This window comes from Myxine glutinosa, chromosome 10 (assembly GCF_964187855.1).
Source record: "Myxine glutinosa chromosome 10, kmMyxGlut1.1, whole genome shotgun sequence".
In the NCBI taxonomy this organism is placed as follows: Eukaryota; Metazoa; Chordata; class Myxini; order Myxiniformes; family Myxinidae; genus Myxine; species Myxine glutinosa.
This window is the reverse complement of record NC_136270.1, coordinates 76655687-76672110: the sequence shown is the minus strand read 5'-3', so window position 1 is coordinate 76672110 and position 16424 is coordinate 76655687.

Below are 16424 nucleotides of genomic sequence, written 5' to 3'. Positions count from 1 at the left end.
GATCCAACGTCGAGGGTCACCAGTAAAGCGCGGCGTTACGCGCGCTGCTTGTGAGCAAGGAGGAAGCGGACAAGCGGTAACATATAAACGTCTTTATTGTAAGACTACACTGTAACACTCAAATGCTCCGGGCTGGTCGCCCGGTGTATATCATGAGGCCACGCCTACCCCTCGGGCGTGGCCACCGCCCACTTGGTGCGTGGAATGATGTCACCACGCCAGTGGGCTTTTGTGTCCGCCACAATAGAAAATTAAAAAACAGGGTCAATACCCCCTAGGCACTCTCCTCGTAGAATAAATCAGTATACTTCACCGACTAAAGGTATTTGAAACATTATCATGGTATATCACCGGTGATGAAGGTTGTGATCAAGTTTCATCAAAATTGTGTGTTCAGTTTTTGAGAAAAAGATCAAATACCTATTTTGGGGGGAACCCCCCACCCCTCGTGTTAGCCGTCTTAGACCCCAAAACTTTTTAAAATGCTGTGAACAAAGGTTGGTACATTATGAGTGATGAACGGAACATTGTGGTCAAGTTTCATCGGAATTGTGTGTGTCATTTCTAAGAAGAAGCAAATACCTATTTTGCGGGGTCAAACATTTTGCAAAAGAGCACTTTGACCCCCGGCAGACCTCTTAAACCCAGATTTTTATTTTCATGCCATGAACAAACTTGAGTTGCAACATACGTAATGTAATTTGTGCCAAGTTTGGTCACAATCCCATGAGTAGTTTCGGAAAAGAAGTTGGAAGTGTTTACGGACTGACTCCCGAGAACTACGTTCCAAATGAACTAAAAAGGAAAACTTTTTTTTGTGCCAGTTGAAAGAGCTCAAAACTAGAACGGCACTCTTCAATGTCGCAACGTCGACCGATATGCCTTCACCCACATTATTAGCCCCCGTTGGACTTAGTCCGAAACGGGGGCTTATAGATTGGGTCTCTCGTCTGCACCCATATCTTGGATGTGTATGGACTGATTTTGTTCATACTTGGTACAAAGGCAGTACTGATGGTATCCATATCCACATCATTTTGTTTCGCAGTGTGATCAAAGATGACCCACTGGCGGCCATTTTACTTGCAAAAAAACCCGATGTTGAAAACGTCCTCAACCATTTTTCGAACATGCATTCACCAATGTTGTTCAAGCTTGGCACACAGATAATAATGAATGATGGCTTGCATATGCACGTCAAGTCTTTTCCGATCATGTATGGCCGAATGGCGGCCATTTTGTTGCTTAAATGTGTCTCCAACCATTTCTTGAACATGAATCATCCGATTTTGTTCACACTTGCTTGGGCGTCGATGGGTGAGGGAAATATCCTCCCCCCTCCACTTTTTTGACAAGGCGAGATTTTCCCCCCCAATTTGTACTCGACTATAACATAAAATGCGTTGATCTGCACAATCCACATGTGGGATGTTGTTACGGATTCGGCACTTCCGTGGTTGTGGTTTTCATCCACTTGAAACATTTCTGGTTAGGTATTATTATTCTTATCGGGGTTGGAAGGAAAAGGCGATTGTTGTTGTTTAAGGGAAATAGTTATTGTGGTTGAAAGGTTAAACGCTCATGGTCAAAATGAGACAGGAAATCGGATCGAGCACTGGAACACGACGAGAGAAGAAGAAGAAGGCGTGAGGCAAAAGTCGGGGCAGACGCGTGTCGAAGCTCTGTAGCGAGCGTGGTCGAACGAACATCGCGAGTGAACTTTGAGATCTTGAAAGGAAGTTCGTGCGATAGGTGTTATCGCCGGAGTATTGAGGAACCTGCGTAATCAGGTATAGGCATTGAGGTTCCGGAGAATCCTTGCCTGGAGGCTCCGGCTCGAGTAAGAGCCGTCCGCCATTTTGCCCCGCGCGCTGCGTTCACCGGAAAAGGTTTTTGCCGCATCAGCTGGTCTTACCCTCCGGTGGTCTGCCCGGGATGGGTGTGGACTAAAGCGGCGTTTGAAGATTACACTGCGGTTCACTGATTGAACGGTGAATGTGCATGTCTGGCGAGCGTCTTTGGGATTTTCCATTCCGCTGCGAGTTTGCGGGGTGTTGGACCACGTGACTTTTTGTGTCGCTTCGACCGCCTATGCCTCGATGGATCTCAATCGTACATTGTTCTTGCAATCGCTGGAGCGAATCAACTTCACCCTGGAGAAGGTTATAGAGACATTGAGGAGTGTTCTTTCCATGCACTGGGAGCAGTGAGTTCAGTTACTTTAACAGATGGTACCATCTTAAGATATTGATTGTATGGTGGCTTGCTATCATTGTTGTATCATTATTCCTGTGTGATTTTAAATATATTATTTTTTGTTAACCATTGGTGTGGTTTCAATTTTGATTTTGACACGGAATAACACATTTTTTCTGCCGTGGCTCCTCTCGGGGTTCGGAGGTATACCGAGACCAGGAGGTCGGGGAGGAACACGTAACAATGTTCTCCAAATACATAATCTGAGTATGTATAAATCAATATTTACCTTCCCCAAATATGTTATCTCTTAAATCATGACTACGCTGGTCGGCATTATTAAATAACAGAGAACGGCATCGGCTCGTGCATGTCGTGCTGGATTTCATTGGTCCAAGCACGGAGTGCACGGTGCCGGCATGCCCTAAAAATGTATCACGTGATTTTTCATTTCTCAAAATTGTGATACGAAGGAGCTTCTTTGCTTGTCTGTAGTGAAATTGTGAGGTAAGAAAAGTTTATTTAGTTGTTACATTACATTGGAGAAAGTGCTAACTGAACCAGAATTGATTCACTTTTGGTGAAGATTTGAATCCGGATCCAGATACAAGAGTTTTTATAATTGCAAAGTGATTCTTCACCATTGAGTCAAAGGCCCCCAAAACGATATATAGGATGATAAGTTGTGGACGACTAATGACAAAACTAGGTGGATGAGTTGATTGGGCAACAGGAACAAGATGATTCGATTGGTTTCAATCAGTTCAATCTTGGTTTCATCAGCCCACAGAATCTTGTTTCTCAGTCTGAGAGTCCGTTAGGTGCTTTTTTGCAAACTCCAAGCGGGCTTTCATGTGTCCTTCACTGCGGAGAGGCTTCCGTCTGGCCACTATGCCATAAAGCCCAGATCGGTGGAATGTTGCAGTGATGGTTGTCCTTCTGGAAGCTTCTCCCATCTCCACACAGGATCTCTGGAGCTCAGCCAGAGTGACCATCGGGTTATTGGTCACCTCTCTTACCAAGGCCCTTCTTCCCCGATTGCTCAGTTTGGCCGGGCGGCCAGCTCTAGGAAGAGTCCTGGTGGTTCCAAACTTCTTCCATTTAAGAATTATGGAGGCCACTGTGCTCTTGGGAACCTTCAATGCAGCAGAAATTTTTTCGAAGGCTTCCCCAGATCTGTGCCTCGACACAATCCTGTCTCTGAGCTCTGCAGGCAGTTCCTTCGACCTCATGGCTTGGTTTTTGCTCTGATATGCATTGTCAGCTGTGAGACCTTACATAGACAGGTGTATGCCTTTCCAAATCATGTCCAATCAATTGAATTTACCAAAGTTGGACTCCAATCAAGGTGTAGAAACATTTCAAAGATGATCAAGAGAACTGTGGGCACCTGAGCTAAATTTCAAGTGCCATTGCAAAGGGTATGAATACTTATGTAAATGTGATATTTCCGTTTTTTCTTTTTAATAAATTTGCAAAACTTTCTAAAATCCTGTTTTCTCTTTGTCATTATGGGGTATTGAGTGTAGATTGATGAGGGAATAAATTAATTTAAACGATTTCAGCATAAGGCTGCAACATAACAAAATGTGAAAAAGTGAAGGGGTCTGAATACTTTCTGAATGCACTGTTTTTGGTGCTGCACGACCCCTTACTTCCAAATAAAATACACTTCATTTTGTCCTCGGCCCAGGCCATTGAGGCCATTAGGTGTTTGACATGCTGAGTCGATAGATTACTACAATTGATGTGTAAATGCTCACCTGTGGCCCTCGGGAAAGGAAGAAGCTCAGGTACACTTTTAATGAAGAAGATATATTATCTTGACTCCTTGTTAATCACCCAGGGGGAAAAATGTCTAAATTGTGAAGCAATTAATCAATAAGTTTTGTCTCTACACTGATTGCCTTTCATATATGATCCATAAGATTTACCATTTACGATTATCACGATATTTTCAACCTTTGCAAAGGTGGATCGAGGTTATGTTTTCACTCCTTGTCTGTTTGTTTGTTTTTCTGTGAACAGCATGTTTCAAAAGGTCGTGATGGATTCGGACGAAATTTCGTGGCGAGGTTGGGCATGTGACGTGGATGAACTGATTCCAGTTTGGTTAAAATCCGGATTTGTATCCCGATCACATAAATTTTTAACTGATTCTTCACCGTTGAATGATGGGGCCAAAAAACGATAAATAACATGTTTTGAAAAAGTTTTGGACCATTGACAAAACTTGATGGATGAGTTGGATGAGTGACAACAACAAGCCGATGATATATCAGTGGGATACAAAATGGGATGTAACCGATCAGTGGGATACAAAACGCAAACTGTTCAACCTGGTGGAGGTGCACTCTCCATCGAGTACCATTCCAGTTTACCATGAATCAAAGTGCAAATCAGTAAGTTTATTTTAAAGTTCATTATGGAAGATAAGAGACTTAGTTATACAGCGCTATTATAATTTACAAACATTCACAATTGATAATGTGCGATGTTAATTTTATACACAAAATGCGCCCTAATGAAAATATTTTGTGGTTACTTCCTGACATTTTACCCTCTTTAGTAAAGTATTCACATGTATAAGATGTGAATAAGCACAAACACCCTGTTTGACCCCTCCAGAGCACCCACACACCCCCGGATCCCCTCCACCCACAACATCTGAATGCTATGCAGTCATTCCTGATGAAGGACCCATGTCGCACATTCTGCCACCAATTTGAAAATAATAGAAAAAGTAACTAAAATATGAATAACCCAACAATAGGAGATACGCTCATGAAAGATACGCTCATTTTACCCCACAAAAACACAGACACACACACACACACACACACGCATAAACACAGCCATACACACACACACACACACACACACACATACATACACACATAAACACACACACACGCATAAACACAGCCATATATATACACACACACACACACACACACACACACACACACACACACACACACACATAAACACACATATACATACACATAAACGCACACAGACATGCACACACATACACACACATACATACAAACATATATATACACACACACACACACACACACACACACACACAAACACAGGCATACACACACACATGCATACATACACTGTCTCTACCGTGCCTGTGGGTGTCTGTCTGCCAAGCCGGTCTGTCTGTGTCTTCTGTCTCTGTTGCAATGAATCAAGTAACAGGTTAATTCACTGAAAATTAACAATGCTCTGGTTTTTATCGTGGGAAGCATCAAAGTAACCCTTACATTGCAAGTTAAGAAGCATTTCACCTTGCGGAGCGAGAGTTCTGATGATAAAGTTAAACGGTATCCAAAGTCGGTTTTTAAAGAATTTATGTGAAAGTAATTACTTGATACAATTTGAGGTTAATTACACACTAACCCACTCTACCACAAAAATAAAATAATTATTTACTAAATTGCATTCGGATTAATGTTATATTATTTATTTATTTATTTCAAGCCAAAAATTCACTTTCATATTATTCAACATCAACAACAATTTCATTGTACTCAATGTTAATGTCGACTTCACATTCTGTTTGGTTTATCAATAACTGGTATTTATATATAATATAAAACCCTCTAAGGGAAATAAAAACATAAACTCCCACTTCACATCCCTGGAACATACTGTATCAGATGACAGTTTAGTCCTCTCGTGGTTTAAATTCTCTGTGTGTACAATCATTATCACTAATATCCTCGTTGTGGAGGTTTGTTGTGGAGGATGAACAATATTCTCTGCCAGAGGGATTTGCTAAACTTTATGTTCACACACAGAAAAAAACACATTCCAAGGTTGGCCTCCACAACCCACGACTGGGCATCCTCCATCACACGAAGTCTTTCCCTGGTAAACCTGAACTCCGATCCACCTTCAAGGCCTTCAACCGCAACTTGATGGAGTTCTGCTCTTAGAATTTGAGCCCAGACGATTTATTAAAGTGAAAGACGGCAAAAGGTTTCACCTCATAGATGCATGGGAACACCTCCACCCCCACCCCCTGTAACGACTTCCATGTGCATTCCGGCTTCAACCCCATAAAACACCATTAAAGGGGCCAGAAAAATGACATTCATTTATGTGAAAGATGGCAAGGGTAAATCGATCTCAAATCTTCCGTTGGGGTCCTCCAAATATTTTGAGAGCGGCCTTGATCATGACAACAACCCCCAAATGTGACGTCATCCTCCCTCAGAATGTATAGTGAGGTTCACTATGTTTTTTCGTTCAAAATTTTTGGAGATTAGCAAAACTATACATTTTTGGAATATTCAGAGCACGAGGAATCCAAAAATTTATGTTGGCATTTGCGTAGACACCTTTGCGAAAATGACACTCAGGACAGTGATGAAGATCTGTAAAAGCATATTCCTGAACGGTATAGACCTAGTAGATCCTGTGTATAGGACTTATAGTTCAATCTGATACTAACAAGGCTGCTTTCTTGCTTTATAAACCCATACCTATAACTTCAAAGGACTTGCAATATCATGTATTATGTAATACAGTTATATCACAAATATAAAGCCAATGGTTTTCAATTACCTTTGTTTGTTGCTTTTCTATAATCCTGAGCACTATTTTGAGGCCTTTATTGGATTCCTTGACCCAGAAAACATAGGATTAGCATATTTAATTAAGTTTCTTGGTTGACTAGAAGCCGAGATGTATTTGCGCAAAATATGTATTTTATGGCGGCCATTTTGAAAATCCAAAATGGCGGCCATGCAGGTGTCTGTGCAAATGCCAACATTGATTTTCGGATTCTCCATGCTCTGAGGATTCTAAAAATGTACATATTTGCTAATCTTCCAAAATTTTGAACGAAATTATATTTGTTAACATAGTGAACCTGACTCGTACAAAGTTTCACTTTGACATTCGTTTTCTGCAGAAACTAAACCATGTAGAGAATAATAATTAATTATAAACCAATATGAAACGGTACCGAAAGTTTACAGTGAAACTATTTTGAAAGCTGTGAGTGAGCACATGATGACGGAAAGTAATAGATTGTATGATGTCATCCAACTGGTTATTTTGAATCTTTCTCCATCATAGGCGAGTGATGTGTCGGATCAAAGGTAATGAAGAAAGGTTAATAACTCAAGTTTTTCAAACAATGGTTTCTCTTTCTTCGCTGTCACCATTTTCCTTCGCCGAATTTGAAGGTGATCTGGTTTGTCGACTTGCAGCAAGTCACTCGTCATTCTTCATCTCCATACAATTTCCACAGTGCGCAACATCCAAAGTTTTGTTCCCAATGATTGAACCTTTTTGTCGGTTCCTCCATTCCTGCATGAGGAAACGGACAAACTCGTCCTTGAAGGCATTGTCACTGGTGGACCAACAAGATGACTACCTTATATAGGTACTTCCTTTACCCTGTGCCGGATTAAGCCTCGGCTGGCCCTAAGGCACATTTTGAAATTTTAGAGAATGGCCTGAACAATTTAAATTCGATCTCGGGCTCATGGAAATGGGCCCCAGACAAAACATGACTGATTCATGAACAAAATATTTAATACAAAAAAAGACAAATATTTAATGTGAAAAGAAACTACTTTCAAACTAGTTTAGTCTATGCCATTTGCAGTGTATGAATATATGCATGACAAAACACTCACAGATTTGGCACTTTGCTTTACAGTTTACTAGACCTTAGATTGTAACCTTGGGCGCTTTTACAACTGCAAACTCTTCAATTAAGGAACTGAAGTCCAGTTCTCGGAGCAAATCACTTTCAATGCCAATCACTTTCAAAACCAATTCCACTGCTTCGCCGATGACATCCAGCTTTTCATCTCCACCAAGTCCATCTCCACCGCCACCCACTCTATCCTGACAAACTGCATCACTGAAATAAAATCCTGGCTTCAAATCAACTTCCTCAAACTTAACTGTGATAAATCTGAAATAATCATCATTGGCCCAAAAACGCTCACCAAGTCCACCCATAACTTTGCCCTCAACATCGACGGTTTCCCAGTATCCACCTCCCCTCACATCCGGAATCTTGGCATCATCTTTGACCAAACCCTCTCCTTCGACAAATACACTAAACCAGGGGCGGGCAACCTTTTCAGAGTGAGGGCCAGATGAGACTTTTGGAAGGAGATCGCGGGCCGGAGTGAAAAACGAAATCTCAGAATTACTATATTTTGTTTACATGAATAGATTGTACAAAAATTGCATTGAACACTCTACAAATCAATGAGACTGCTGGTGCTGTTTGCCATGAAGAAGTATTTCCATGTCTGGCTCGATGGTTGAGGTAGACAACAGAAGAATGTCATTGAGGTGGCGGTCCGAGAGTTGGGAGCGAAGGTGAGACTTCGTGTACTTCATTTTCGAGAAGAGCTGTTCACAGCAGTAGGTGCTGCCGAACATGGCCACAATGCGTTGGACATGGGCAATGTATTTTTGAAAATTGTTAGAAGGGAGAACGGTGTCGCGGAAGAAGGACAATGGAGAAGAGGTGCGGAACTTCGCCTTCATTTCATCGTTGCACTGCAGCTCCACCAACTCCATCTGTAAGGAGGCAGGGGCGTCTTCCACGGGGAAGTCAAAGGGAGCAGTGAAAAGCTTGAAGTCCGCAGCCAGCACCCTGACTCCTGCAAAACGGGAAGCAAATTCCTCACGTAGAGAGTTGACGACACTAACGCAAGTGCCCAGGTCCACATCGTCAGGGGCACATGCAGCAAGGCGAGGAAAATGCACAAACTGACCAGAAGCCAATTGAGCCTCCCACAAGCGCAGTTTAACCTCGAAGGCAGTGATGTGCGCGTACATGTCTGTCACGAGAATGTCTTTGCCTTGCAGCTTTATGTTGAGGGTGTTCAGGTGCGCCGTGATGTCCGTGAGCAGGGCCAGGCGAGCTAGCCACCGCGGATCAGAGAATTGATCAGCGTGGGGAAGGTTCTTCTGACGTAGAAAGGTGGCAATCTCCTGCTGTAGGTCGCACACCCGAGACAGCATGGCCCCACGACTCAGCCAGCGTACCTCACAGAAGTAGAGCAGGTCGTTGTAGTGCACGTTCACCTCGTCCATCAGTGCCTGGAACTGACGATGGTTAAGGCTGCGGGAGAGGATGGAGTTGACGACCTTCACCACGACAGACATGACACCAACGAGGTTGGCAGACTTAGCGCACAGGGACTCTTGGTGGATGATGCAGTGCATCTTGTTAATGGGCTGAGTGTATCCGGCGGCTGCACAGTGACGCACTAGCAGCGAAGCGGCGCCCTTCTTCTCACCAACCATCGCCGGGGCACCGTCGGTCGTCACACACACAAGACGGGAGAGGTCCAGGGAGTGCTGATCAACACACAGAAGCACGGCGTCGCAGATGTCTTTCCCAGTGGTGGTGTCGCGCAGCGGGACAAGCTGGAGGAATTCCTCACACACTTGAAAGTCAGCGGTGACGCCACGGATGAAAACGGACAGCTGGGCCGTGTCCTTTGTGTCGGTGCTCTCATCCAGAGCGAGGGAAAAGGCGACGAAATTTGAGCTGCGTGTTTTGAGTGAGTCGTGCACGTTTTCCGACATATCCTCGATGCGGCGACGAACGGTGCGGGACGAAAGGCTCACGTTCTCAAAGGCGGAACGCTGCTCTGGACAGACGGAGTCCACTACAGCGAGGAGGCATTCCTTGATGAAGTCCCCATCCGCGAATGGCTTCATTCGGCGAGCAAGGATGCGGGAGACTTCATAACTGGCGCGCGTCACCTTTTCGGCCTCAGTATTCTGCTTGCGGAAGAGTGAAGTTTGTTTCTCCAAGTTGCCTGATAGTCTAACCATGGCGTCCTTCCTTTCGGTGGCAGACACCGACGCGAAGTTTGACGAGTGGTGCTCTGTCTCCCAGTGGCGGCGCACGTTGTACTCTTTTAGGACAGCCAAAGTCTTCAAGCATATGAGGCACTGGGCCTGTCCAAAGCGCTCGATGAAGAAGTACTTCTCCCACTCAGGGTTGAAGATCCGACGCTCGAGGTCCACTTTCCTCTTCTTAACACGCTGGGTCGCAGACATGATGAGCTGAAAAGGAAGAAAATTAGGTATATCAGCAATGAATAAATGATGTAACAGCAAGCAATCTGGGGCACAAAAAATCTCGGAAGACGAATTGTACAGATGAATGTATTTATTTTGCGCGCACGTGGCCAACGCTGAATATGACACAGTTTCACCGTAAAACTGAAATACAGGAAATGAATCAGTCTGCATACTTTTTTTTTTAAAGAGTTCGTTTTCCTTTTAAACAAAAGTTCGTCAATTTCGTTTTCCTTTTAAACAAAAGTTCGTCAATTTCTTTTTTATTTTACAAACAGAAAGTTCGTTATATATTTTTTTTCTTTACAAATAGAAAGTTCGTTATATTTTTATTTTTACAAATAAAAAGGGAGAATAAAATTATTTAAACGCAGCAAATGAAAGATAATAACATGTTCTAACAAACAAAACAAAGCAAATTGAAAGAAAGTGAAAATTGAAATAGGTTTAGAGAACTCTGCGTCGCTTACCTCTTTGTTGCAAGTTATTTGTCCCAGACACCAACGTTTGTCGCAAGCTGACTGAATCGGAAGGACGTCCGTATCACATGCCGGCTGATTTGAAAAGACCGCCTATCAGCAAGCAGGCGGTGTCTAGGCAAGACAGTTCCCCGTGCGCATGTCTTCCGGAAGAGGACGGTGCTGAAGACAAAATGTCCCTTTCTTGAATTCAGACCGGCTAAATATAAACTCTTACATTTACAAATGATATGAGTTTTACTGGGAGGTCCGCGGGCCGGATTGCAATAATAAAGCCTAGCAGGGTGGCGGGCCGGACGCTAAGCCTTCGCGGGCCGGATGTGGCCCGCGGGCCGGGGGTTGCCCGCCCCTGCACTAAACAGATCACAAAGACAGCCTTCTTTCACCTGAAAAACATCGCCCGTCTCCGTCCATCCCTCTCCTCCGTGGCTGCAGAAACCCTCATCCACGCCTTCATCACTTCCCGTCTGGACTACTGCAATAGCCTCCTTTATGGTTCACCCTCAACAATCACCAATAAACTCCAATACATTCAGAACTCCGCTGCCCGTCTACTCACCCATTCCCGGACCCGTGAACACATCACCCCCGTCCTTTACAAGCTTCACTGGCTCCCCATCTCCCAGAGAATCCAGTACAAAATCCTCCTCTTGACCTACAAAGCCCTCCATAACCTGGCCCCATCCTACCTGGCTGACCTCCTCTCCAGACACACTCCCACCCGCAACCTCCGCTCTGCTGGTACCAACCTCCTGACCCCCCCACCCCCATCCGGACCAAATTTAGATCCTGGGGGGACAGGGCGTTCTCCATCGCTGCTCCCACCCTCTGGAACTCGCTACCTCACACCATCAGAGACTCCTCCTCACTCACCACATTCAAAACATCACTCAAGACCCACCTGTTCAACACTGCATTCAACATTTAACCCACAGCATCTAACCCCTGACTATCTCCTCTCCTTCTCCCTCCTTTGTGCTTTGAATATTTCCCTATTGATTCTTCTTTTTTTGCAATTGTTTTTATGTTTTGCTATGCATTATGTTTTGCACTCTGTCAAAGCGTCTTTGGGCTTCCTGAAAAGCGCTATATAAAATAAATGCATTATTATTATTTATTATAATGCACAAAAGGGCCAACGCACCAAGACGCTGTTGATGCATGGTAGAACGCTTCACATCTTTGATTCTCTTTAGCTGCGAAAATGAGCGTTCTCCTGAGCAATTGGTGGCCATCAGTGCTAAGTATATTCGGAGAGCCACTGCAGTGTTTGGAAAGGCTGCATGAACTACAGTGGTGTGCAGCAGCACAACATATGCTGTGCCTGTGCACACCCTGTTGAGGGGGAACTTGAGGGCAGTTTGTCTTGATACCAGCAAATGAACTGACTCTGACGAACTCTGACTCTGACGCAAAATCACTATTCAGATCCTTGTGATACACACTGACAAGCCCTGTAATAGCAGTGTTGATATCCTCGTCGGTCATAGAGTCAAACTCTATCAGAACGTCAAACCGCTGCAGCACTATACTACAGAATATGCCTCTATGCGTTTCTGCAATGCACTTCGCAGTTGGTTAATGATGACATAAAATGTATTAACTTTGAATTTTTGTTGGCCCGTCTGGCCCGAATCTGCAAATAGAATATCAGATGTATAAGTTTTAAAACCTTTTATTATAAAATACAAACCACATTAAACACTATACAGTGATGTAGCGCACCTTGAAAATATTTGCGAAAATTGAGATACATATATTACCCTGGCAGGGACAGAAATTAGAAATAATTTGTTTAAAATAATAAAAATTGACGAAAACTGCTTGTCCATTTTTGTGGCCCGAATTTTTGGCTGGCCCGAAGGCACATGCCTTGTCTGCCTAATGGTTAATCCGGCAATGCCTTTACCATGAATACTCTGTAAAAACAGGATGAAAGTCTATTATTGGTTTATCACAGTTCCCTGCTTCTCGAAACTCGGATAGTTTACCCCCGACATATAGACAAGTGGCAGGGAGCAGAAAAGTGCTCTAAAAATGGACATACCCCTACCGGAGGTATAACAAGTTGAAAGTGGTATCAAATTGAAGGTTAGGCTCTCTAGTTTCCAGAAATGACGTTGTACTTTGCAATATAGCTACACAACATGTTCCTTTAATCACTTTTCTGCCCTAAACTCACCCGAAAATAGTACCTCCACGAACCTTCAACGGGTATAATAACGTGAATGTTGACCTCAAATGATGTCACTGTTGTCAACTTTTCGATTTTTTTGTTCTTCAGGGTATTTAAAGGTCTTTGGGGGTATTTTGGATCTTTGGATTATTTTGGGTCTTTGTGGTTGTTTGGGTCTTCAACAGTCTTCAGAGTATTTTGGGTCATCAGGGTCTTTGTGGTCTTTATGGGTCTTTGGGGAATTTTGCATCTTCAGGGTATTTTGGGTTTTTGTGGTCTTTTGGATCTTTAAGGGTCTTGGTGTCTTTGGGGTATTTTGGGTTTTCGTGGTCGTTTGGGTCTTTAACAGTCTTCAGAGTATTTTGTGTCATCAGGGTCTTTGTGGTCTTTATGGGTCTTTGGGGAATTTTGCATCTTCAGGGTCTTTTGGGTTTTTGTGGTCTTTTGGATCTTTAAGGGTCTTGGTGTCTTTGGGGTATTTGGGGTTTTCAGGGCCTTTTTGATCTTTTAAATCCTCTGGTTCATTTAGGTCCTTGGGGTCTTCAGGGTCTTTAAGGGTCTTCAGGGTCTTTAAGGGTCTTTGGGGTATTTTGGGTCTTCAGGATATTTAAGGGTCTTTGGTGTATTTTGGGTCTTTGGGGTATTTTTGGTCTTCGTGGTATTTTGGGTGTTTTACAGTCTTCTGGGACTTTTTGGGTCTTCTAGGTATTTATGGGCCTTTGGGGTATTTTGGGCCTTCGGGGTGTTTATGGGTTTTCTGGGTCTTTAAGGATTTTCTGGGTCTTTAAGGGTCTTTGGGGTCTTGGGAGTCTTCATGGTCTTTTGGGTCTTCAAGGATTTGGGGCCTTTTGGGGTTTTTGAGTATTTTGGGTCTTTTGTATTTTTAACAGTCTTCAGTGTCATTGGGGTCTTCAGGATATTTTGGGCGTTTGGGGCCCATTGGGTCTTCAGGGTCTTTTATGTCTCTGGGGTATTTTGCGTGTTCGGAGTCCTTGGGATCTTCTGGGTGCTTGGGGGTATTTTGGGTCCTCTGGGTTATTTTGGTCCTGGGGATTGTTTGGGTCTGTTGGATACGCGGGGTCTTTTGGGTATCCAGGATCTTTTGGGTCTTCCAGATATTTTGGGTGTTTGGGGTCCATTGGGTCTTTGGGATATTTTGGGTCTTTGGAGACCATTGGGTCGTCAGGGTCTTTTCAGTCTTTTGGGTCTTTCGGGTCCTCAGGGTATTTTGGGTCTTCATGGTCTTTTGGGTCTTTAACAGTCTTCAGGGTGTTTTGGGTCTTTGGGGTATTTTGGATCTTCAGAGTCCTTGGGGGTCTTCTGAGTCCTTGTGGTATTTTGGGTCCTCTGTCAATTGGGTCCTTGGGGTTGTTTGGGTCTTTTGGGTCCTCAGGCTCTTTTGGGTTTTTGGGGTCCATTGGGTCTTTTCAGTATTTTGGGTCTTCGTTGTATTTGGGACTTCAATGCTTGGGATCTTCTGGGTCTTTTGGGTCTTCATGGTCTTTTGTGTCTTTGATAGTCTGCAGGGTATTTTGGGTGTTTGGGGTCCATTGGGTCTTCTGGGTACATGGGGTATTTTGGGTCCTCAGTCTTTTAGGTCTTTAAATGGTTGACACACAGTCGTGTCCAAGGTTTGCCCCTTGAGCCCCCCACTCAAATCTCTTCTAAAGCACTACTGAAAGCCTTTAAAACCGAGCCTTATGGAGGGGAGGACACACACACACACACACACACACACACACACACACACACATACATACACACACACACACACATACACACACACACACACACACACACACACACACACACACACACAGTGTTTTATACGGTAGATAACAAAACACCGCGATTGCACAAATTTCATCATATTTTGACTTTTTCAAATCGATTGTCTCATTACACAAATTCAGCATTTCTGATTTTTATATACTTTGATGATGCATTTCTCCTGTTATGTAATTGTGCTGGGTGTTATATTCTATTTCATTTTCTTTTCAGGTGCTGAAACAATTATGGAAGAAGAATATGAAGTTCCAAAATCCAGGTTGAGTGCGCACCTCAACTCTTTCCTTCCTCGCCCTCCCATCCATCTCACTCTTCCAATTCCAAGGCAGGAAACAAGCAGTGCACAGTCATCTCTTGTCATTACAATTTCTGACCCATGACCTTTATTATCCCTATTTAACACTTCTTAACTCAACCCTCTTACTTGTATTTTCAGAATTTCCTCCCCTCCTCCTACTCTCTTCTTGATGGTTTATTCTGTTGAAGTTTGCCTCACTCTCAGTTCTCCCTTGCTCTGCGCTGAGCCTCACTCCTATAAAGAACTAGAACGACATTCTTCGACGTTACGATGTCGACCGATTATGCCTCCACCCACATTTTAACACCATGAGAATACTTGTACAAGTTTGCTTTAAATCCATATAGCTGTTCTCATGTTCACATTTTTGCCTGACATGACCTCTGACCTTTGACATCCTGACCCCAAAAATTTAAACCGTTAATGTTTACATCATTATACATACCTGCACCAAGTTTTAATTAAAATCCATACAGCTGTTCTCAAGTTATCACATTTTTACCTGACATGACCTCTGACCTTTGACATCCTGACCCCAAAAATTTATCAGTTAATCTTTACATTGTGGTGCGGGAGCACACACGTTGAACAAAGGTAGGCCACAACGCTTTGGTTATTATCGAGCTCTTTATTACTTGCTCACTCATCCGCAGTAACATGCACGCGGCAGCGAGCCCGCGTATATATCTCCAGGCCACGCCCTACCTGGGGCGTGGCCGCCACCCGCTGGTGCGCGGAATTATGTCTCTGCGCCAGCGAGCCATCGTGTCCGCCACACGCCCCCCCCCCCCCCAGAATTCCCGCGCACCTGAAGGGTCAGCTTGCGGGGCAACCGGATGACCCGGCTGAAGCGCCCACGGGCAGCTGGCGGTATCTGTGATGCCGGGATGCCATCGAGGATGCCTCCGGCAGCATCTGGGATGGGTGCAGGACAGGGGGGTGGCGTGACGGCGGGGCTGGGCGGAGCCGGGGGTCCGCCCGCCGGGGGGCGGCCCCGACGCGGAGGCAGAGCCGCTGGCGGGGGGTGGTCCAAGTCGAGGTGGGCCAGCTTGAGTCGCTCCACGGAGACGCGGTCCGGAGCACCGCCGATGTCCAGGGTGAAATGCTTTGCCCCGGTCTCCAGCACGTGGAAGGGCCGGTCATACGGGGGCCGCAGCGGTGTCCGGTGGGCGTCGTGGCGGACAAAAACGTACTCCGCCGTGCGAAGCTCCGGGGTGACGTGCGTTGGCGGGCAACCGTGGTGCGCCGTCGGCACCGGGGCGAACCTCCGGGCGGCCTCCTGCAGGGCGGAGCGCTGTTGTGCCGCGGACCATGGTGCTGTGGAGTCGGGGAGGAATTCGCCCGGCACCCGCAGCGGTTTTCCAAAGACCAGCTCTGCCGCGGATGCACGCAGGTCGTC